This window comes from Ambystoma mexicanum, chromosome 2p (assembly GCF_040938575.1).
Source record: "Ambystoma mexicanum isolate Mex_15411 chromosome 2p, UKY_AmexF1_1, whole genome shotgun sequence".
NCBI lineage: Eukaryota > Metazoa > Chordata > Amphibia > Caudata > Ambystomatidae > Ambystoma > Ambystoma mexicanum.
The window spans coordinates 353,842,135-353,867,638 of NC_090923.1; the positions used below are offsets into that span (position 1 = coordinate 353,842,135).

The window sequence follows — 25,504 nt, forward strand, 5'->3', positions numbered from 1 at the left end:
GATATTCCAACGGATCTGAACATAATTAAAGGGAAAATTACTCAGCTGAATGGATCCAGAGCGGCAGGACCCGATGGCATAACCAATTTCGATATAAAGAACAAAGCGGAATTTTGGGCCCCTTTCATCCAGGAAGTTTTTTCAAACTGTATTAGTCTCTCGACCATTCCATCATCCTGGAAGAAAGCGATTCTGGTCCCCATTTTTAAAAAAGGGTGTAAAGACAACCCTGCACACTACCGGCCGATCGCTCTCCTAGACTCCATAGGAAAGCTCTTTGGGGCCTTAGTCCTGGACAACTTTAGGAACTGGATCTCGGCGACTGGTCTGTCAGATCCCTTCCAAGCGGGGTTTGTGAAAAACGTCGGCACCCTGGCTAACGTTTTGGCAGTGAGCACACTAAAAGCCAAGGTATTCGAAGGCAGCCCCAAGATCTACATGGCATTTATCGACCTGGTCCAGGCGTTTGACCGGGTAGATAGGCAACGATTATGGGATAAACTACAGCACCACGCCTGCCCCCCAAGGATACTGGAACCCATAAAGGCCTTATATACAGATACCACAACATGTGTCCGACTCAACAACCAAGGTCTTCTGTCCACTTGGATGAAGACAGTAAGAGGGGTAAAGCAGGGATGCCCCTTAGCTCCCGCCCTGTATAACGCATATACGGGCGACTTCAAAGAGTATGAAGCTAGAGTTCGGACATTTCCACCGACATTGGGAGCTAGCAAAATTTCACGACTGCTTTACGCGGATGACATAATTCTCTTTGATGTAACTCCTATCGGCCTCCAAAGACAGATAAACAACCTTGACTCTTACCTCAAAGAAAATAACCTTCTGATGAATCTGGAAAAGACCAAAATCATGTCTTTGGGAGGAAATGAAAGGAAGTCAGAGAAATTCACATGGGCGGTAAATAACACCAAAATTGAATTGGTAGACAGCTTTAAATACCTGGGAGTGATTATCAGCAAGAACCGCAAGGAAAAACTAATGCAGGAGAACATCATGACTAAGGCGAGACTTCTCGCCTCCCAATCTCAGGCAATATTGAAAAAATATGGAAAATTCACCATGACCCCTGTGATAACCTTCTACAAGGCCAAAGTGATTCCAACACTTACATATGGAGCAGAAGCCCTACCGAATCTGCCAACATCTTTCTGGCTAAAAGTGGAAGGTTGCTACTGGAGAAAGGTTCTTAACCTTCCTGACTCGCTACCAATGGTGATAATAAGAAGGGAACTTTCCCTACAATCCTTGACCTCTATTGTCTCCCGTAATGAAGCAATGTTATTTCGAAAGTGCCTACTTCCAAACCCCGTAGGGATCATGAAAGAAATCCAGTATGAAATACTGTCTGGATCATGTAAAATGCTCACAAGTTGGACGGTAAAGATCGAATCAATCTTAGAGAATGCTGGAAGTTCTAAAGATGAACTAATTAATAACCCGTCCAAGGCGAAATTTCGATTATTAAATCAAGACTGGATTAACACCTTGGAAAAAGCTGCCGCCTCAAAGCTGTTTACAGATCCTATTCCACAGCTGTCCAAAGTAAATGAACTTAAACCCTACTTACTAAGAGGACCGAACTCTAAACTTAGGATGAATTTTTTAAGAATCCGCCTTAACATTGTTCACACAAGGGAAGTCCTATTCCGTAGAAAACTGGCCCCGGACGAAGCATGCAGATTCTGCATGAAGGTAGAGATGGCGGAAACCACAAGACACCTCCTGCTCAACTGCTTAGGCGTCACAGGCCCCCGCCAGAGACACCTCGGACATTTGTTCAAAAACCTATACACCTACGAGGAAGAGGAATGGTGGCGCCGGCTCATAAATGGGGAAAAGACTACATGGGTGATTGCAGTGGTAGGGTTCTTTCAAGAGATTGGCCTACTTACCTGACCGCAGTCATGGATGGGCAGGATAGCCAATTGGGTGTTCTTAACCCCCACTTTTGTGGGGGTCGCGGTCCCTATGCATGATCACGGTGTAGAATTGGAGTGGGAACTATGTGTGACTGCAACACAGGTTAAAAGAAGACCTCACGCCATTCTGTTAGTGCTCTTCGAACAAGTGAATGGGAGGATTATACTCTTATTTTGTAAAAATTGTATTATACAATTAAATCAAATAAATTAAAAAAAAAAAAAAAAAAAGGATCGAATGCAAAAGATGAGTGCATTCGACAGAAAACCAAAGGATCGAAAAAAAAATTAAAATGTATTTATTTTTTTTGCTCTAGTTTAGCTTTAAAAGGGTGTTTTTTTTACACCAAAAACAGGGGAATGCAGGGGGACCCTCCCCAAAAAAAAAATGTTCGATCCTTTTTTCCGGGCGAATTGACTTGACTCTTTTGTCATTCGATCCTTTTGATTCGGTACTATGAACTATAACCCACTACTACCACTATGCACCTCCTCACACTCCCCTCTCACACACAAACACTCCACAGACCCCCTCCTTATAATGGCCTCCTCACTCCTTTCACTCTCGCCTCCTCTGGTCTGACGTCCTTCTCCACCACCTCCTGTCCTCACCCAACTGACCCACACTCGGCCATTCACATGCACCTACTTAAATACCACACCTAGCCCCAAGATTGGATGGGTCATGGAAAGGCCTTGAGGGTTCATAAGGGTTTTTAGGCCTCTCCACTTTTCCAATATGGACCCTTATGGTTACAGGCCTTCTTGGACCTTTTTAATAATCAAAATATCCCTGGTGCTTTAGTGGAGGTCTTTATTAAATATAAAACGTCCCCGTTGCACCCAAACCAGCCATTAATGTTCCAATTAGGTTGTTGCTCAGCGGTTCTACTTAGTAGCACATTTTATACCACCATACCCCTGTCCCATTCTATCCTGAACTGATCTGGACTCCCCTTCAGATTCTTGCACCTGTGGTCCCCCTGCAGCCAAATGGGTACTCAACTGCATTTTGAAATGGGCAATGATTTCCTCTGCTCTGAAGAGTCCCTTTAATCAATTCTACATTCACCTAAGGCTTCCCTCTCCCTGAAGTGGTAACTTGCCCCTGATTGATGACCCCCCAATTCTTGTACCTCTCTAAAGGAGGGAATATGTGAATGGAGATCCTTTCAAAAAAAGTTTAGTCTGTACTTTGCTTCTTGACCACAGAAAGATATGTGCCTCTTGTCCTGGTTTTACTTCCTAATTAATACTGGTCATCTCCTCCTTCTCTTTGCAAAAAAGGGCTGTACATTGCAAATCTTTTATAACCTGAAATCATTTCAGGAATCTCGCTCTCTAAACTCAACCAAATATTTTGCCTTTGGACACTAATCTATTCGGAAAGCACTGCAACAGTTTTTGTGATATAAACAAGCCTTCTCCAAGCTGGACTAGCACCCGTTAGTCTCCAACTGCATCCCCTCCTCCCCTCACTATATGGATCATCCACATGGGTTAGTCACAGTATCAGACACTGCAACCAGAGTGCCTGCTGCCCTACGCAATGTGTACATTTCAGCAGGGTCTATCATTTTATGGGGACAAAGGTGCAGCATGAGAAGGAGGGGGCAAGACTGAGGATCCCCCTTGGTTTCTAGGGGAAAAAGTAATGTACTTGACGATATCAGCATAAATGAAGTTTTAACACACCAACAGGTAATGTAGCACTCATAAGTACATTAGTAATTGTTTCATTCGATAAATTAATAGATCCACTACCGCTGTCCCTGTTCAGAAGCACACCCTATCCCCGTCAGGGGTGCTGTCCCTACGTCATTGGTGCTGTGCCGACTGTCTAACAGAAAAGAGTGAGAGGGGCTGTCCATACCTACTTAGAAAGGATCTCACAATACATATAAAAAACAATTTGACCATTGCCCACCCTTATTGAGAGGAGATGTAGACCTAGTCTCGTCGCATGGCACTCTGGACATTTCAAAGGGGAATTTGTTCTTTATGAAAACCTTTTTTTTTTTATTCACCCACAGAGAGCTATGTACACACAATGCATGGTAGGTACCTAATGGTAACTAAAAATGCGGTTCCCAATCACAGCTTCCGTATGGTTTTTATTTTATTTTTTTATATATATAAAACAATCTATTACTCCAGCCCTTGGGCAGGTGTAGGATGTACATTTGAGCAAGTAGTATCCTAATATTTGGGATATCAGCACTGGAAAAGGTTGACCGGTTTCAATGACTCAATGTAATAGGGTCATCTTTTTCAGGACCAGTAGTTTGTATAGTGCGATTAGTCACTGTTGTCCATCAAATATGATTGGGCAGGCATTCCATGACCTAGAAAAGAATTGAACAAGTGTTCTCCTAGGTGTCGTGGAGTGGCCATTACTTTTTTAGGGCTGTAAATGCTAAGGCAGGTTTTAAAAAACCAAATGTTATAATTTTGGACACTGACCATTGTCCCATTGGGAATTTCTCCCCTCACAACAGAGCACCTCGTAATTACCTCATAGTGGACTCATGTGAGTCATATTGCCAAAGAGTGAGTGATGTTATCACAAGACATGTCATAAGCCATTATTGCAGCCCATAACGGAACATATGGGGGTTTACCATGGGGCCCAGATCAAAGGTCTGGGGGCACAAAAGGGTGACGCTTGCCCGATGTGCGAGCGGCTCTTTCTTGAAAATGCGTCTCGCGGTTTCAGGGAAAGGTAAAAATTAAAATGTACTCGGGTATGTGAGTCATATACGCCCGATCCCCATCCAGTTACCCACATCACAATAAGTGCTCATCATTTTGAGTCCTGCTGTCAGATGGATCGACATGCTCAATATGAGAAAAGGACCACGCCGAAGGGCACACTGTCTTGTATGGGCCCGTGGGCCATCTGTGCTGTTAGTCTTTTTCCGTGTGTTTAAGGTGAGGGGGCAGAGGGGCACGGCCATATATATTGCTTTGCGTCCCCTCAGTTCTGCTAGAGTGCATGCAAGTTATCTAGGTACAGTCGGCGTGCTCAATCTAGGACAGGGCCCACACCGAAGGGAGATCACGATCTCGTGTGTGCCCGCGGGTCATCTGTGCTAATAGTTTTTTGCTGTGTTTTAAAGGGGGGGAAGGGGCACAGCATTGCATATTGCTGTGCTTCCCCTTAGTTCTGATCGGGTGCATGTACGCTGTTTTTAATAATCCACCCATTCTTTCCTTACCTTCACAGAGCCGATTGACTCGCTCCTGTTGGATTTTTGCCTTTCACGTTCTGCTTGCATAGCTGGTGAACTGGAGTTGCTAAGCAACGGCATTGACGGGCTGGCTATATGTCATCCTGGTTAGGGGCATGGCTGAAACCAGGCTTGTGTAGCCATTCTGCTTGGCGGCCATCTGTAAATGGTGTTAGTCCACTGCGTACTGTGATGGGTCCGCAGATCGGTGCATAAAGTAACTGTGTAACTAAGTAATGTAACTGTTTTAATTGTGTAACCAAGTAATCATCTGTAACAGCACCACGATGCCTCCGGGCCGCTGCATGCTTTATAAATTCAAATAAATAAAATAAGAGTGCAGTCCCCTCTACGATGAAAACATCGATCGCTCTAGCTTGTCAGGGAGTCTGGATCCCTCATTCGAAGTACCTTTTATATTCATTCTGGTAGTAATTCAGCAGTGTGTGTATCTGCCAAATAAAGTGCACGGGATGCTTGTTGCATTCTGAGACGGGCATAACTGTAAGGAAACTTGTGGCATGAAAGTCCTAAAAATGCCGGCTTACATTTACTGAATGTATGATTCACTGACTGGAGGATAGGTTGGACCTAGGTTTGTACAGCCATGGGATATGGTGGACATTTTTGAAGGGTCAGTGAATTACATTACTTGGTCGAGTCCGCAGATGGATGGATAATGATCTGGATGCGGTGACCTGCACAGTAAAAAAAAAAAAATAAAAAATACATACCCATGTGCTTGTTACAGACTCAAGGTCCCTCGTTTAGAAAGAACCTCTATTTTTTCACATCGCAATGTGGCACTACCTTTGTCTGCCTGGGGGAATGCACATAATGCTGTTGGCATTCCCAGTCAGGCACATCAATGCAGCACTGTCTAGTCCATGAGTATGTGGCTTGTTAAATGAACCTGTTAATTCCTGACTGCCAGGTCATGCCATTGGATTGCTTTATTAAGTCCATTCTTGTAGGTGTTGAAGCGGAAAATCCACTGCTGTTCTCTTTTCAATAGTAGATTGGCAAAATTGCCCCCTCGGTGTGGTGGGGGGTGGGTGGGGTTATCTTCTCTAACCCTGTCCTTTTAAAATCTTCAGCAGTATGGCCCATGGTTACAAAGTGGGGTACCATTGGTGCAGTACATTTCAAAGTTCTAATGCATGACTTGTGTTCAATCTATTTTTTGACTGGTCTTGCTGTCATCCCCACATAGTGCAACCTGCATTGGCAGGTCAGCAGATACACCACCCCCTTGCTGGGTGGCAGTGTTGAAATACATACATATGTGCTGGCAACATTGCATGGAAAAGGGTGGCACAGGCACCTAAATAGCCTTTGCCCCTTCTGCACATTTTCCCCGTATTTGGGCTTGCCTCTCACTAGCTTCTGATGACCCATACTTGCTGTTGCTGGAATAATGTGAGGCCTAGGTTCAAGTAAATTTCTGCTCTTGGGCATCAATCCCACGGTGCAGTTGCAGTTCCATTTACTCTGATTGCTTCCTGCTCACCTATAATTGTCTAAGCTGTTAGCACGGATATACTACTTCTATATTACCATAATTTAAACCTTTGAGGGGGGAAGATACAGATGTATCCTCTGCAAAACTGCAATTTCTGCATTAACACTTGCACAGACCTGCTCATTTGTCACCCATTCTCCATAATGCGTGCACCATTCCCCATTGAGACAGTCAAAAGGTCAATATGTGCATTTGATTGCATGTATACAAAACAAGGTGCATCATTGACATGACTGGTTAAGCAAAAACGAAATACATAGAATACGTCAAATATTGCTTTCGAAGGGATTGTGTCCTCCGACTTATTCCACATCTTTGACAGTAATTACCACAGCTGTGCTGATTCGGAAAACTTTTTCGGCGTAGGCATCCTGCGTCGATGACGTTGATACGCTGTCCCTCAAGGGCCTCCGTTGATAGTCGACGTCACCGGATGTTATATCTAGGACACACGATGCTCGTAGCCTCAGTTCCATTTTTTCCGTGAACGTGTTCGCTTCAGAATCTTGCGCGCCTCGGTTCTTCTACTTCGTTTGCTAAAGTTGAGAAAATGTCTTGGTCTTCTTCTACCCCGAAGGCGGGCTTCAAAAAGTGTCAGGACTGCGGTTCCAACATGTCCATTACGGACCCACACGACGTTGGTCTGTGGTGTCGCGGTGAAAGCCACACCACCGACGATTGCGATGAGTGCCAGTCCCTAACTTTGAAGGCCTTGCAGGAGCGGAAGAAGTTGTCGGTAGGTAGGGTTGCTAAACCCCGTAAGTCAAAATCTACTGGTCTTTTGACCAACGATTTGAAGGGTGACTCTCGGCATCGGTCTAGGGGATCTCGTTCTAGGAGTGGGTCCTGCCATTCCTCTGCCTCTTTGAGGCAGTCACGGAAGTGCCGTCACCGGTCGCCTTCCCCGTCAAAGGACTCCGCCAGACGGCGGGTGGCTTGTCCCACGAAACACTTGTCACTGGCCGAATGGGATGAATTCCGCCGGCAGATGATGGCGATTATCGAATCGCAGGGCAACGTTTCGTCCACGCCTCCGAGGGAAGCCGGCAAGGAACGCGCTAGAGCCACCGCTCGCACGCCTTCGGCACGATCATCGTGAACCGTCGCGCTCCTGATCGGACAAGGATGATCGCCATTGTGCCCGGTCCGGTCCTCGACGCCATCGAGACCGTTGGAGCCTTTGAGGCCTTCTGAGAAGGAATCGATGCCATGTCCTTCGAGGGACTTTCGAGGCTTTGGCTCAGAGGAAGTACACCTGCTGACTCCTCGTACAAGAGCCTCATGTCGAGGGTGACTGAATATTTGGGGTGGTCGGCTCCATCTGCTGATTTTCTGCAGGATGATCTTAGACATCTTGGATCAAGGTCCACCCACTGACCCGATGTTGCCATTTCATATGGCGTTGCAAGGAAGGGTGGTGGCGGCTTGGACCGCTCCGGAGAGTCGCCCGCAGTGAATAAGTCGTTGCCGAAAAAATACTGCCCAGCCAGTGGTGACCTCTGCTACTTGTCTACGCATCCTACTCCGGAGAGTTTGGTGGTGCATGCGGCTACAGCCCCAGCAAAGCAAGCTGCGTACCCTACTATCCCTCCGGATAGGGACAACAAGCGCTTTGATGGTTGGGCAAAGGTGTTTTCTTCTGGGAGTATCGCTTTAAAGGCAGCCAACTCAGTTTGTGCCCTGGCAAGATTCACTCTCACTCCCTGGAATTATGTCGTTGGCGGCTAAGCATATTCCCGAAGGTGATGAACGGGATGGTTTTCTATCCCTTGTGCAAGATGGCAAGGATGCCATGCCATGTGTGAATCCGTTCAGTCGGGTCTGGACTTGGCAGACTGTGTCAGCCAGTCCATGTCTGCGAGCACCGTGATACGCAGGTTTGCGTGGTTGCGGAAGTGGGGGTTTGCTCCGGATATGCAATCCCGGCTCCTTAACATGCCCTTTGATGGTGTCCATCTTTTTGGCAGCAAGGCTGATGAGAGCCTTGAGAGGTTGCAGACCTCCGCCTTTTCGTCCTAGGCGACAGCAATGGAGGGTAGGTTCCTTTCAATACTACTCTTCCTTTGGTAGATCGAGAGGAACTGCCAGTCAAAGAGGCCAACGTAGGAGTACCAGAGGTGGAAAAAAAGGTACTCGAGTCGCCAAAGCCACTGGGGCAGTTGCCTCCTTGCCCTCAGGCACTGCCGCAGCCGCTTCCGCTCAGTCATGAGGCCATGTCCCATGGTTCGCCGGTTGGGGCAAGGCTGGCGCAGCATCTTGTAGAATGGCGTGCCATTACTTCAGATGTGTGGGTTCTGGAGATCATAGCCCATGGCTACTGTCTTCCTTTCCGGCAGAGGCCTCACGACAATCCACCGGGGAAGCCCTCTTTGAAGCATCCGGATCCGCTCCTTGCGCAGGAAATCCTATCCCAGCTGGAGAAAGGCACCATAGAACTGGCCTGTAGCAGAGAGGAACAAGTAATGGTATTCCCCATATTTTTTGATCCCGAAAAAAGACGGAGGATTGAGAAACATCATGGACTTGCGTGGTTTGAACAAGCTCCTCAGGAAGGACAAGTTCAAGATGGTTACTCTTTCTCAAGTCCTCCAGGCCCTTCAACTTCTGGATTGATTGGTGTCTCTCGACCTTAAGGATGCTTACTGTCATGTGCCGATTCATCTCAAGCACAGGGAAGTACCTGAGGTTCGCGGTTGGCGACTCGCATTTTCAGTTTGGGGTCCTGCCATTGGGATTGACCTCCACCCCGAGGGTTTTCATTAAACTGGTGGTGGTGGCAGCGTATTTCAGGAAAGGGGGATTCACGTCTACCCATACCTGGACGATTGGTTGATCAGGGCCCGTTCTCCCGAGCAAGCCCTGGATCATCTGTCCGTCACCTGCCACTCCCTTCACAAGCTGGGCTTCTCCCTCAATTTAAAGAAGTCCCACGTGACACCTACCCAGCAGCTCCAGTACATCGGAGCAGTGGTCGACACATCCCTGGGGTTTGTGTTCGCCTCCCCAGGTGATGGCTCATCACATTCTGCAGATGGTGGGCAAATTTCAACGTGTCCAGAGTCTCACGGCATTCAAGTTCTTGAGGTTGCTCGGCCTCATGGCATCCTGCATTTTTCTGGTGCCAGAGCCCAGGCTGCGGATGAGATCTCTGCAGTGAGCTCTCAAGATGCAGTGGCGCATTTTCCGGCAGGATGTCTGATCCCGTTCAGATTCTGCCCTCGGTTGCACAGGATCTTCTGTGGTGGGCTATCGAAGGAAATCTGATGAAGGGTGCTCCGTTTTGGCAACTATGGCTGGACGTGACGATCGTGACGGCCGCATCCCTCACGGGTTGGGGAGCTCATGCCAACGAGCTGATGGCCAGCGGCCGTTGGTCTCCATCAGAGTCCAGACTCCACATCAATCTGTAAGAGCTGCGGGCTGTCAGGCTTGCCCTCAAGGCTTTTTTGCCATCTGTGCGAGGGAAGAATGTCCTGATTATGACGGACAATACAGTGGCCATGCACTTCCTCCACAAAAAGGGGGGGCAGGGTCACTCCCGTTGTGCAGGGAGGCGATGCAGCTCTGGTTCTGGTCCATCCAGCAGGAAATTTCGATCTTGGCAGTTCATCTAGCCGGAGACGAAAATGCGGCGGCGGATGCTCTGAGCAGGTAGAGCACGGTCTCTCACGAGTGGGAGCTGGCTCAGCAAGTTCTGTTGGAGAGCTTCACCCTTTGGGGAACCCCACAAGTGAATCTCTTCGCCACCAGTGTCAACCGGAAGTGTAAAAGGTTCGGCTCAAAGGAAATTTTCTCCAAGAGGAGCCTTGGGGTATTCGTTTGTAGTGGAGTGGTCCTTTCCACTGCTGTACGCGTTTCCTCCAGTGCCCGTCATTCCGCAGGTGTTACGGAGGTTATGGAGGTTTGGTTCCTGGATGATCCTCATTGCTCCGGCATGGGCCAGAAGAGTTTGCTACCCGGACCTTCTCGACCTGTCCATCTGCCCTCCACGATGTCTTCCTTACCGAGACGATCTGCTCTCACGGGAGGGGGGTCGGGTTCTCCATCCAGTGGTCAAGTCCCTCAGCATTCACGCTTGGTATCTGAAAGGTTGAGGTATAAGGATTGGGACCTCCCTGAAGACGTGATGGAGATGTTGCTTTCGGCCAGAAGGCCAGCAACGAAATCTCTGTACAGTTGCCGTTGGATAAAGTTCTGTGACTGGTGCAGAGTACAGAATGTGAATCCTTTGCAATGTTCCATTCCTTTGGTGTTGTCTTTTTTGCTCTTTAGCCCACAAGGGCCTGCAAGTGGGTACCATTAAAGGTTACCTGGCAGCGCTGTCCATATTTAAGCGCTCGTCTGAGGAATGTTCTTATTTTAAAATCCCTTTGATATCTCAGTTTCTAAAAGGGCTAACTAATGTGTTTCCACCGTCGACTTTCCAGGTGCCGGGATGGGATTTGAATTTGGTTTTAAAGTTCCTAATGGGAGCTCCGTTTGAGCCCTTACATTCTTGTCTGTTGCGACTATTGTCCTTTAAAACTGTATTTTTAGTTGTGGTTACTTCCGCACGCAGAGTGAGTTCGTTCCAGGCACTTTCCGCCAAACCACCCTTCACTGTGTTCCATAAAGACAGGGTTGTCCTTGGGGTGCGGCCTTCCTTTCTTCCGAAGGTTGTGTCGGAATTCCATCTGAGCCAGAAGGTAATTCTTCCGGCATTCTATCCTCCTCTACATCCTGTTAAGGAAGAGGAGAGGCTCCATAGGTTGGACCCTTGGAGAGCTTTGAGTTTCTATCTCTCACAGATGTCCCGGGTCAGAGTTGACGATCATCTCTTTATTGGTTATGCTGCAAGGCGTTTAGGTCAGGCTGTTTCCAAGCAGACCTTATCTAGATGGATCATTTTGATGATCTGAGTGTTATCGGTTGGCGGGAAAGGACCCTCCAGTAGGCTTACGGGCTCATTCTACTAGGGGTATGGCTGCCTCCACTGTCCTACAGAGGGGTGTTCCGATTCGCAATATTTGCGAAGCAGCCATACTTTTGTGAAACATTATTCCCTGGACTCTATCCATGTGCAGGATTTGGCCTTTGTAAGGCAGTCCTCTATTCTGCAATTTGATTGGGCATTCTAAATTGATGCATTTGTAAATTCTTTTCCCACCTCCATACGTTGGTACTGCTTTGGGAGTCTGTCAAAGATGTGGAATACGTCGGAGGATACAATCCCTTCGAAGAACAAGTTACTGGTCTTACCTGGTAACGTTCTTTCGATGGGATGTTCCTCTGACGTATTCCACATCATACCCTCCCTACCTGCCCCGCTACAGAATTTCTTATGCGATTGCAGCTTACGTTTCCGCAAAGCTTTCTGTAGTCATACTGGCTGAAGATTGGTGCCACATGTTCTGGGGGGAAAAAAACTACAACTGAGGCTACAAGCGTCGTGCGTCCTAGATATAACATCCGGTGACATCGACCGAGGCCCTCGAGGGACAGCGTATCAACGTCATCGACGCAGGACCCCTACGCCGAATAAGTTTTCCGAAGCAGCACAGCTTTGGTAATTACTGTCAAAGATGTGGAATACGTCGAAGGAACATCCCATGGAAAGAACATTACCAGGTAAGATAAGTAACTTCTTCTTCTCTTTTGGTAGTGATAGTTTTGGTTTTCAGTCTTTTGCTAAAAGTCCACATTGCTTTATTGCGTTTAGTCTTGATGGCATGCAAATAACTATTTTGCTCTTTCTGTGCATTATGGTGATTGCCAGAGTATGATGCTTGCCATGTTTTACTTGCAAAGGCTTTCTTAATCTTGCAGTATGTGGTTAAATATGAGTTTGTTTCTTTGTATGCAGGGCAGTCTCTGCATCTTCTAAATCACAATGCTGACCGATGGTATCCTCCCTGAGCTCCTTGTTTTGACCAGAGTCATCCAGGCTATATATATATATATATGTCATTTTGCCTATATCTTGTGTGTGTTTGTTTCAAGCTTCTTACCTAGGTTAAACACTATGCAAGATTTGCATTTTGCCCAAGGAATCTATAGCATTCTAGCATGCTGTGATGTCCTACTTCTGTGTTACTGGGCATATGTAAGTCCATACCTAATGTCTCCAAGTCTTTGGTTTCCCATGCTAAGAATCTACTGGGCATTGCTACATTAAGACTGCAGGTTTGTGGTATTCAAGGGGTTGGTTTAAGGGTTTTAGTGTTTGGTCGAAAAGCACTTGATAGTGGAGGGAGTGTGGTTTACTACTGTTATGGAGACAGAATTTAAAGATTGATGCTTGTTGAGCCACAGGGGAATCTTGCTAGATTGTCGGTGCAACCATGGCTTCAACGATACCTAAGCACACAAAGTACCTGTTGCAAGATTTCTGTGGGAGCTGTGTCCCGGTTTGTATTCCACCCACCCCCACTCAAATCTGTTAATCGGAAACCTAGAACGTGCCACTACAGAAAGAAAAGGAGTGAGAAGCTAAAATCAACAAAATGTGAACTCCAAATCTCTTTAACAGGACAAGAATCTCCTGCCTTCTAGCATTATCCCTCCAACCACCATATTAACATTTGTAAAAACACCTCACTCCTCTACAGAGAAACCCATGCTGGCCTATTCAGGGCTCCGCGACAAGGAAGGAAAGGCTGGAAAAGCAATCAGTAAATTCCAATAAATCGGCACAGAAGGAAGCTTGTTGGGTTTAGCAGACCTTCTGTGTAGATTGGTACTGTGTAGATTGGTACTTAATGACCTTGAAGTGCACTTTAAAGTGGAAAAGAATCCTGCCCTCAATGCTGGCACCCTCTCATCGTTAAGCGGTCTGCTGCTCTCTGACTAGCTTCACACTATAAACAATAAAGTAAAATAAAATTGAGGTGCAATGGAATCCATACCCTGGCTTCAATATCTTTACCCCAAGAATGGCTTTCTTCCTGCCAACCGTCTCTAGATTGTGATTGGGCGTGCGGAGGAAGGAAAACGAGGCTGGAACCAGGGAAGATATTTCCTGAAGGACTCCTTTCCCCTAATCGCCACTTTTAGCGTCTCACCCCTTGGGGTCGGGAGATTTCAGCATGTTCCTCCCCGAATCTCATCAGCATTGAGAACCTTTGTGTGTAGTCTTGCCTGTTAACCTCGAATGGAGCTGGAACAGTCGCATATTGGAAAATGAATTCCTTTTTAGTGACCAATTCATCTGAGATACTATCCGGAATCCCGGCAACTCAGAATTTTTCCTCTCCAGTATTCTCTATTAATTTTGCCACAAATCCAAACTAAGAATGCTTCTGATGGCACAATTTGAATTCATCATCCTCATGGGCCGCCTCAGCTGTTTTGTGTTACTCAAGTGTCCTTATGCAGGTCAAACCACTCTGTTAGAAAGGGACTCCAATTTCTCCACTGTCCCTTAACTGCATTTTCTAGTTCTTCAGTTATCTGCTTCACCTCAGCATGTATAGGATAAAGGGGGCACAGGAATTTCTTAACAAGAGCTCAATCTCCCCCGTCTGCCAAATCCCCAGTGATCCCGTCACTTTGACATTTTTGTATGTGCTCTGTGACTGGGCCTATCAAATTCCTTTGCCAATCTTTCCTGTATTTTTCTGCTAATCTGAAACCGAGCAATCAGTGTCAGTGTGGTTGCTTAACCATCAACACAGAGGATAAAAGGCACAGCTGTTCGAAGGTGGTAATAGAGACCTCATAAATGTGGGGCGGTCACTCTTCAGGGGACAATGGGGATCTCGGCCCAGCAGCATTATACAGCAGTCCGCCTTTACTCTATTTCCACACATGGAGCATCACACTTTGACAGTTGTGAACACCATCAGTCCCCCTCCAGCAGGCATTGTGGGATCTGGTTAACCCAATGGACCCTAACACCTCTACATCAGGCACCTCTTCAGCTCTTTTCCAACTTACGTACCGTCACTGCTGACACCAAAGTGCTGGATTCATCATACTATGGAGGAGAAGAGAATTAAGGCCACAGGGTCACATCTAGTGCTGATTTTGGGATGGCTTGTATTCACTTTTAATATTAAAGGCTGCACCAATCCTTCCCACAGCCAATGATGTTGCATCCGGAGACCTGGGGGGGAGTGAGAGTGGGTTGTCAGATGTTGGCGGATCCCAGAGTAAACACTGTCATCTAGGGGCTGGCTACCAAACTCTACTTCTGTTTTTGGAAGGGATGAGTTTGTGTGGATCCCTCACTTGGCTGACATTAAGTTGGATAGGGGGGAATGGTGTTAGCATACCTTAGTATTCATTTTACTGGTGGATTAGTCAGAATACTTGTTTCTTGATGTGACCGAATGCCCTGTAGGCCTTTTATCAAAGTCCTTTGGTTTCACGCTCAAAACGTTCTGATGCTCCCATTCTAGCCTTAGGTAAGTGTAGTATTTAACATGCTCAATGTCTGTCATTGAGGAATAGTTTGAATTTGATTCTGTGGGTTATTTCTTTTTCTGGAATTGGAATACATGTGCGAGGCTCTTCCTTTGTTTCGAGAATAGATTCTCAAATATCATAAGGAGTGGCTAGAGGAAACAAAAAGGGGAATGTATAAGCCATGGCCAGAACAGGTCTTGCAGTTTCCCTTGAGGAGTTTAAAATTGTTTTGGAGTCCTTTTGGGTGTCGGTATGGCTGGTCATCCTCATATAGTGGGAATTTTATTACTGATCCATTCAGTTTTGGGACTGAGATTCCTCTAGCAACATATTGAGGAAATTGATATTGAAATTGGAAAATGCATATGAATAGTTCATTATGCCTGCAGCAACTTATGCTCAGTACAAACGTAACTGTGTCTTGACTTAGTTGCCACTTTCAGAAAACGTTTAATACAGGACTAAACTATTTTTCTCATTAATACAGTCACATTTTTCTTTGTTTAGAAAATATATATAAATCAAAGATCAAAGAAAAAGTTTTTCTTGTAAAAGAAGTGAGTTTACAGAGAAAGGAATACAGTATGTTAAAATAATCCAGCCTAATTGCCTGAATTTCACCTTTGATCAATTAATTGAAAGGGTTATCCAATTTCCACCAGCTCATTGCTTGACAAATCACAAAAGGAACATAATGGTGTTGAATTGAGAGAGCACTTAGTCTTGGTCTTTAAAATAGGTAAACAAGCATTTCTCTAAATAAAGTTGACTCACCCTTGATGATTTGTTTGCATTTGTGTTTTGCTGCTATATCCTTAGCTTTGTCAGGATCTTTGTTTTGCGAATTGGTCTAGAAATGTTACAAAAGGTTTTTATTACAGATTTGTTCATTATTTGCTTGTTATTTTTAAAAGTTAGGGATGCATTGCAACAAATGATAAATATGGAGGGTTTCCTAGTATGAATGTATCAGTTCTTGCCTTATTACCGCTTTGTTCTAGGAAGCGATTGTCCTATGGGTCTTAAAATGCTAATCCGCACTAAAGATCGGAAATCCAAAATGGCCACCTATTTGTTTATATGGGTGATGAGGTCATCACGCTTTGTGCACGTTGATGTCATCATATGGTAGCGTGGCCATCTTGGATGTGTCTTACCTATTGGCGGATCATATATTTAATGCTTTTTGCAAGTGCTTTTCTCTTTAGCTATTCGGAAAGCTTAGTTTCCCTGAATGTGGGGGAAATATTTTACCCATATAGATGAGTATTAGGGATTATATATGGATTAAGGGTCTCTATTTCTGCAAATATAGAGAAACTTCGTAATTGGGCAAAATCGCATAATAGTTGCACGGGTTATGTGAAAATCAACAGCCTTTTTTTGTCCCACAATATTCACCTGCCTCTTCTGTATCTATGAGAATATTTGATGATGTTACACAGTACTTAATAGTGTCTCATAAAATTATTGATACAGTAATGGTGATTTCCTGTACTTGTTACGAATATTTTTTACAGGTAGTTTCACATCTCATTGTCTTGATTAGGGCGGATGTACATGTGTCTATGATGATCCATTTTGCCTCTTTCTTTCTCAATAGTAATTCTTTATTGCCACCTCTGGGTGGCAAGTCTACTTTTTCTATTCCAAGAAATGTGATCTGGCCTGGAGTTTCAATTGGATGTTGCATATAGAAATGATTGTCCATCAGGTATTTTGGGTCTTTATATTCAGTGGCTCCAGGTGTTCCAATAATCTGTTTTTAAGAACAAATTGTGCTGCCGATGTATAGTTTGTTGCACAGGGATTGTATGCCATAAATGACAAATTTCGTGTCGCAGGTGATGCATTGCAAAATCCTCCTTGTTTTTAACAGAATATAGTCCTTCCCATTTTGCATTTGAAGGCATGTTTACATCTGCCACATTTGTGGTTTCACTGAATTGGCTTGAGATTGCACGCAGTCTGAAGTGTTTTGGGTTGTTATATTGGAGTGAAATAGCACGGACTAATTTGGTTCTTGATTGTTGATGCCTTACGCAATGTTAGTGCTGGTTTCTCATCCAGATATTTGCATGAATCTTGGTCTAATTGAAGGAAGTTTCAGGTTCTATGCAAGATTTTCCTTATGTGATGTACATCCGAGTTGCAAGTAGTAATTGGTAATAATTTGCTATTTGGGTCTTTTGTGTGGTCTTTTATTCTGTTGGTAAGTAAATACATTAACATTTGATTAACATGGCCCCGTCCATGCTGGCTTCAAGATTTGTAAATGCTATAATCTCCTTGGCAGACTTTTTTCCCACAGAATCCATAGGCTTTGTGCAATTGGTGCATGTACTTGAAATATTTAGGAGAAACTGTACGCTAAATGCTTCTTTACATGAGGTAGACCCATTTTGACTAAATTATGGTGCCTTTTCCACTAATGGGGCTTTACAGCCACACGTCCGGTTCCTCTCTGCAGCTACCAAAAGGCTTTTTGTCTAATTGCCTCAGTTCCTGTATCTCCAAATAAATTAACCAGTGTAAACTGTAATAACGGCAAGAGAAAATTGTATACATGATTGCCCTTCACTTTTTCAAACTCGCTTGCAACGAGATCACAAACTGCTGGGTAACTACAATAACTTACTAGGAAAGTGATTGAAGAGCAGAGAAAATAAAATGCGTGAAAAAGAAATATGAACTCTGACTAAAGAAGCAGACCAGCCAAGAATGGGAATACTGAAAGGTAGATAAAAGGGAAACGATTGGACCGAAAAAGAAAGCTGAAAAGATGTGAAATAAAGTAATGGAGAAACATTAACAAAATGGCAAAAGGGACACAGTACCAAACATGTAGGGGAAACAATTAAAAATAGTACTCGAAAACTGACAAAAATTAGCAGGTGGGTTGGGAACGAACATAAGTGGCGAGATGCGTCTGATACTTAAAGGAGAGTTCCGGGACTTTTTTTTTATTGTCCCTACGGGTCGGCCATGTGTTTGTAAGCATAAATCGGTAGATCGTAGGAAACTTTCCTATGGACCTTACCCGACTTTTCGCCCCTTATCGCACTCGAAATCAGCCTCCATTTTGTGATAATCCTATCATTCCGCCGCATCGACCTGGCTCACCTGCCTTTGCGGCACTAAATCAAATCCCCCGCCCCTGAAACAGACTTTATCAAAACATTCATATTCCCCGCCTCTATCCGTGACGTGACTGAGCTGCGTAGGCAAACGCGCCCAGGCGTCTTCTACGCGACTCCACACAGACCCCGGAAATCAACACAGATCAGCTCACAATACAGCGCGCCACAATTCGGAATATGAAACTGTACTTTGAAATCAAACCGCAAGATTGTACATTTGGCAAAGTACGTTTATTGGACATCAAATGTTTAGAGAATATTCATCGATTTGCATTTTTATTTGCTCACGTTCCAAAAAGTTCGTATTGAGGAACGCGATGGTCCTTTGCTGTACACAGGGTCTTAGAGCATCTCACAATACAGCGCCACAATTCGGAATGTGAAACCGTGGTTTAAAAGCAAACGGCAAGATTGTACATTTGGCAAAGTACGTTTATTGGACATCAAATGTTTAGAGAATATTCAGCGATTTGCATTTTTCTTTGCTCTCGATCCAAATTAGTTCGTCTTGAGGGAAGCGATGTTCGTGTGCAGTACACAGGGTGTTGGTTTACGATAAAAATAAGCTCTTCGGTCGCACTGATAATCGCATGGCTGTTCCAACAACGAGGCACTAGGCCACCACAACGGTAGGTATGTTGCATCTAACCGTTAGTACCGCATAAGGGCATACTTGTACTTGGCGATCGTCCCATAAAATGGTCAGGGTGGTAACGTTGTTCACGCGGAGAAGCAACTGGCGGCTGTAGAAGCCGTCCGCCGGTGTCTGGTACTCGTGACACAGACAGTAGTGAATGATGTACCTAAAAACATAAAAAATGAAATTAGTCTCACCATCAGATCCTTATTAAAATTATTCATTTCATAGCGAGGACAGCGCTACTGGGTGTACACAAGTGTTTAAAGGCGTGGCGAGGCATGGAGGGGGGGGGGAGTGGAGTACAAGGTAAGTAGCATAAAATAATAAATAAATAGGGCCAGCTGGTGGCAAGTGCAAGGTAAGTGCAGAACAAGTGCTGGGAAGGGGGGGCTGTAGGATACTGAGACAGTCCCCCAGTGCAGGGGTTGACAGGGAGGCAGTGCAGGTGGAGAGTGGAAGGGCCCAGGACTGAGGTCGCAGACAGTGGACCAGTTGTAGCAGGGGAGAGGGAGAGAGAAAGCAGAAGCAAAGAGGAAGGTTTTGAGGTGCTTCAGTAAAAGCAGATGTTTCTCCTCAAGATAGTGCGCGGTAGAAAACAATATGCAACATAGAACGAACAAGTACAACTGAACCCGTCTTTAAAGCCACTGTATAGTAATGAAATTGCGGTATAAACTCATCAAAAGTTACTTACATTATATTTGCATTTTCCATTGTGTCTCTGTGTAGGGCAGACCCGAAACACCACTCCTTCTTTGCCGACGTTACTTCTTCTAATGAACGTGGCTCATCGTTTCGTTTCTGAAATTTTATTCATTATCTTTTCTTAGTCTTTCAGGATGGTCCCGGCCTGTCAAGGTCAAATCACAATAGAACCTTATATTGGGTCGTGGGCCGTTCCGCCACCCGAGCAAAACATCAAAGCAGCTGACCTTCACTTTGAGCGAGCACAAATTTCTAGTTAGCTGCAGTTAGTTTTAGGGACATCTTGTCTGCGTGCCTTTTTTTTTATTGTCCCTATGGGTCGGCCATGTTTTTGCAATACGGAAACATTCTATAATTTTTGTAAAAATGATTTATATTACTGTTTGGTTTAATTGCAATGGGCCTGCAACATGAGGAGACTCGAGAGAACAGACAATCAAATTACAATCATTTAAACCGTGATGTGTATTTCTCAATGAGCTCTGCTTTAGGTGGACATGGAACAGAGGCAATGTTGGGTGGCAATGCAGTTGTCCCCTGCATAGGTTCGTTCACCACTCCATGTATGTGCCTATCGAGGACATCTACGATAAGTCTCTCAATAAACTCATATTGCATATCCTCAAACACTGGTTTGATCACCCATTGTTTACTTCTTTTAGTGAAGGCCTTATTGTAGCGAAGCGTCCCTAAAGTTCCGGTCGTCCTACTTTGTTGACGGCCAACATTATGGTTATGTGCCAAGACCGCTAGAAGAGTCCGATTTTTCATGCCTTCCATGCCAAAATGCAATCTTTTGGGCCTGTACTTTAGGCACATATTGTGGAACACCTCCAAATCTCCTGTGTGGCAGAATTCCGTGAGTCCCCTCAAATCTCTTGTTATAGTTTTATCAAATACAATCTTTTCAATGGCCTTGTGAGTGGGTGATGAAGGAATCAACCACTTCTTCTTCCGTGCCTCCTCTGTGGACAAATGGCCATGTTCACATTTGTGGAAATGCTCATTTGTCGACCATCGATGTACGTTGCTACAGTGCAACATTACTGACCGCCATTTTTCCAGTAGAATTTCCAACGACCCTTCACATGTTTTTGAGCTCCACCAAAGATGGTTGCTGATTGACTTGGACCACTGTGAAATACCTTGCATATCTTTTTTTTTTCCTGCAGCCGACAATTTTTTATTGATTGTTTTTGCAAGATGCCATACGTCAAATTGGTGATTTATATTTTTGTACTCTTCTCTCATTGTCTTGGCAATTGAAACGTGTCTGTCCGTGGCTATCAGGTCGATCACCATTCCCCGCGATTGTAGTTCTTGCAATGATGCTACAAAGCCAACTTTCTCCATGGCCACTGAGGATGTACTTTGTGACACCTGCACGACCACCGAACTCACAATTTTCTTACTTTCCATGTCCTGAAAGTGGTAGGTGCAGTACTTGGCTGAAAATCCTGGGCTGTCGCACTGTCCATCACCGGCTAGCCTGAAGCGTTTGCCCGCGAATGTACTTTCCATTGACATTTTTTCCATTCTCCAAGCTTCGCTGATGGCTGGAAATAGATAATCGGTTTGGTATTTGTAGAACTGACTTTTCGCAATGAAATGGATTCCCACAAACTGAAAGAAATACTGTAACTTTTTAAAACTTGAACCACTAAAAAGTGCGGCCGCTGCACAAAGTAGATTGCCTGCTGGCAGTTGCCCCAGCATGGGTTGTGCAGACCATGCGAACGGATGATATTGTGTACAGGTGGCATGTATTTTAAGGTTAGTGCCTCGAATTGCACGAGTCACATTAATCAATGGCTCCCCACATACTTCCCCACCAACCGAATGCCCACATTTCATCATCATAATAATATCCATCAAACAGCTATCGAATACAATGAATTTGGCCTCTTTCCTTATACTGTCACTCTGCATCCCAGCTGGTTCGGCCTGTAACGTTGAGGACATGTCACTCGCATGAAAGGTACAATCTCTGATATCGTCTTCCGCTATGCTGAGTGATATTGATGGTGTTTCATTGTCGTCCACGTCATTCTCTTCCATTGCAACATCTGTTCCTTGTCCGGAGATGGGAGAAAAAAACAATGTCTTCAACTTTCGCGCGCTCTTATTTTTTGCGGGTGTGGATTCTGTGAATTGATCTCCGACTGCATCCAAACTACCAGGAGGACATTCACTATCAATGGCTGGTGGTGGTATAGCTCCGTTGTCAATCACTTCATATTCTTCCCATTGGCACGATGCATCTCCAGTCTCAAGTCCCTGCCAAAAGGTTTGACAAGCAACATCTCTCGTTCGCTTCACTGTCTGTGTAGATCTAGTTCTTACACCCACTCGCAACTAGAGGACAGATTAGAAAAGGGATGTTCAGTTTAAACACAACTTACAGTATTGAACTATTGACAGTGAAAGACAACATAATATAGTGAACAGGACACTAACCTTCTTTTGCTTTCTTTTCTTTGAAACTTTCTTGCCTCGAACTTCAACATCTGGACGCTGTTGCTCCGACTCGTGTGTGCATGTCTCCACTTCCTCTCGCGCTGCAACGACTATATTTTCATGATAAGCACATCCATCACTCACTGAGGCTCCATCGACTCCCTGAAACATAGAACTTTCATTAGTATGTATAATAATATTGAAAACACAAAATGTACTTGGGGACCAATACCCATACGTACATCTCAATAGCAAAACACGAATGAACGCATTGTGTAGAACATTCAAACGACAATAGTTCACGCATTGTTGATCTAGTTAGATTGAACTGTCAAGATCCATACCTCGGGCTCCGCATAGACTTCCATTGATGATATTATTGAAGATGACGCTTCAGCAACTCCCTGAAACACAGTAATTGCATTAGTATGATTTTCTATTTTGTTAAAAAGAACATAAACTTTGAGCAGGCGTCAACAGCTCATCTAAATAGACCTGCACAAATGATCAGTTGTCTAAAATAAATAATGGATATGTAAATATGATTCGATTTGCTCGATCGTTGGAAGTGTCACCACCCAGAGATCTGCATCAACTACTAGGGGTGATGTTCTTGTAGAAGAAGCTCCGTCATCTCCCTGAAACATAGTACTTGCGTTAATAAAGAAGGAAGTATAGCGGATGTAATCACGTCATATGATTTCGCTTGATCGAACTGTCAGTATCCATACCTCGAAATGCATAAGAACATCAAGGGACGATGTAACTGCGGTGCACACTTCTGCAAGCTGTTGCGCCGACCCGTAACTGCATGCTCCCCCTTCTACTTGGACTAATGCTCCATCGACTCCCTGAAACATAGGACTTTCATTAGTAATGAACACAATATTGAAAAAAGAAGACAAATAGGAGGGCGACGACAGAAGGACATATCAATGGCTAAAAACGAAAGAAACATTGTGTGTAACAATCACGCTACAAGAATGCAAGATCTGATGATCTCCATCGATGGAACTGTCCGGAAACGTACCTCGAGCATCTGAGTGACATCTACGGTTGTCGTCAATGCGTTGGACTCCTCAGCATCTCCCTGAAAGACAGTACTTGCATTATTTTGGATAACAATAATTATAACTGAAAACAAAGACTAGAGGACGAGTACAAGGGTGTACCATTAGGTAAAATAATTACACGATCAATTAAAACTATTGATTTACATGCCTAAAACAAGTCAGTGTCAGAATAGCTAAGTAAGATTACCCGATAGGCGCTTGAAGTGGCTGATGACTGCAATAACGACACGGATGGAGAATCTTCCGCCTTCATATTGAGTGGATACATAAATGGGGAAATTATTGTTAGCTAATGCTACACACTACCGCAAGGCCGAGAGATAAATACGTAAACTTGACTCACCAGTGGAGGGATGTGGACGAATAGAGTGGGAATATCGGTTGAGAGCAATTTTCGCCTCGCTCGCGGTGTTTTCTTCTTTATTAGCAATGATGTGGAGTACATGTCTGGGCTAAAGTGCCTGCTGCAGATGCGGTATCGATCACCCCTCTTGTCCGCAAAGACTTCTAGGACTCTACTTTCTAGCTCAGAGGCTGGATATCCGCAATATCGGACCCATTCTCTTATCTGATCTATTGTCTTAGGGAAAACATGCATTATAGTACCTTCAGATTTGTTATGGGTCTTCGAAGGGCAACCGCCAATGGAACAGGCAGGCATTATGGAAAGTTCTGAAAAGTAAAGATCAACAATTCTCTATGAATACCAATGTGTTAAAACAGTAAATGACACATAAAAGGTTCAATGCAAGGTCCGTTTTGGTTCTTGGAACTATACACGTTATTCACATGCGGATAAGTATTTCAATAACTTTCAAAAAATAGAAAAAGTAATTTGACTAAACTCAGAACATGTGACTAGTTCCTTGCATGTACTGTCGTGAACGAAAAGAAAACATGGATGCAATTTGATGACTACTAGCAAATAGATATAAATTAAAAAATTGGACGCAAAATGATTATGGTACATGGACTTACCTTGACGAACAAACAGTTAGATGCAGGGATCAGAGTAGTTTCTTGTCGTAGAACAGGGAGCAGTTCACAGGTTGCAAACTGACGAGTTTGCTCAAAGTGGTCACGGAAGTTCACAGAGACGAAGAGCAGATAACCAGCACCTTCACGGGTTGACTAGCAAAGCGCAAAGAAGTTCTCATTAGAAATATGAAGTGGGTTATAAAGAATTCGAACCAGGGGTGTGTTTGTGAATGAATGACGTGTATATGTCGTGGCATTATGTGGATTGCAGGGGGCCGTCCAGCGTGAGGGGGATGCTTGGCAGGAGACACGGGGTCTGGAGGTAGACATGGGAACAACAAACCCATGCTCTATAGACCACTTTGAAGTGTACATGGTCTTTGGCACCTCTTGGCCTTTATCGCTCCCTGACAGCTCCACTTGCCAGCAGCTCAAGTACCCCGGTGCGAACTGCCTTTGATAGGGCGGGGGGTGGATCGGGGCGGTGGTCGTGCAGACAAGACACAGGAAGACTCGTGAATGGAGACACACTTATGTGGATTGCAGGGGGCCGTCCAGCGTGAGGGGGATGCCTGGCAGGAGACACGGGGTCTGGAGGTAGACATGGGAACAACAAACCCATGCTCTATAGACCACTTTGAAGTGTACATGGTCTTTGGCACCTCTTGGCCTTTATCGCTCCCTGACAGCTCCACTTGCCAGCAGCTCAAGTACCCCGGTGCGAACTGCCTTTGATAGGGCGGGGGGTGGATCGGGGCGGTGGTCGTGCAGACAAGACACAGGAAGACTCGTGAATGGAGACACACTTATGTGGATTGCAGGGGGCCGTCCAGCGTGAGGGGGATGCTTGGCAGGAGACACGGGGTCTGGAGGTAGACATGGGAACAACAAACCCATGCTCTATAGACCACTTTGAAGTGTACATGGTCTTTGGCACCTCTTGGCCTTTATCGCTCCCTGACAGCTCCACTTGCCAGCAGCTCAAGTACCCCGGTGCGAACTGCCTTTGATAGGGCGGGGGGTGGATCGGGGCGGTGGTCGTGCAGACAAGACACAGGAAGACTCGTGAATGGAGACACACTTATGTGGATTGCAGGGGGCCGTCCAGCGTGAGGGGGATGCTTGGCAGGAGACACGGGGTCTGGAGGTAGACATGGGAACAACAAACCCATGCTCTATAGACCACTTTGAAGTGTACATGGTCTTTGGCACCTCTTGGCCTTTATCGCTCCCTGACAGCTCCACTTGCCAGCAGCTCAAGTACCCCGGTGCGAACTGCCTTTGATAGGGCGGGGGGTGGATCGGGGCGGTGGTCGTGCAGACAAGACACAGGAAGACTCGTGAATGGAGACACACTTATGTGGATTGCAGGGGGCCGTCCAGCGTGAGGGGGATGCTTGGCAGGAGACACGGGGTCTGGAGGTAGACATG

General features: G+C 45.2%; 1 protein-coding gene across 14 annotated transcripts in view; it reads left to right on the forward strand.

The window, feature by feature from the left end:
* Nucleotides 1-25,504, forward strand: part of MAGI1 (membrane associated guanylate kinase, WW and PDZ domain containing 1) — a 1,848,723-nt gene that overhangs the window by 1,718,358 nt on the left and 104,861 nt on the right. The gene's annotated exons all lie outside the window — the stretch shown is intronic.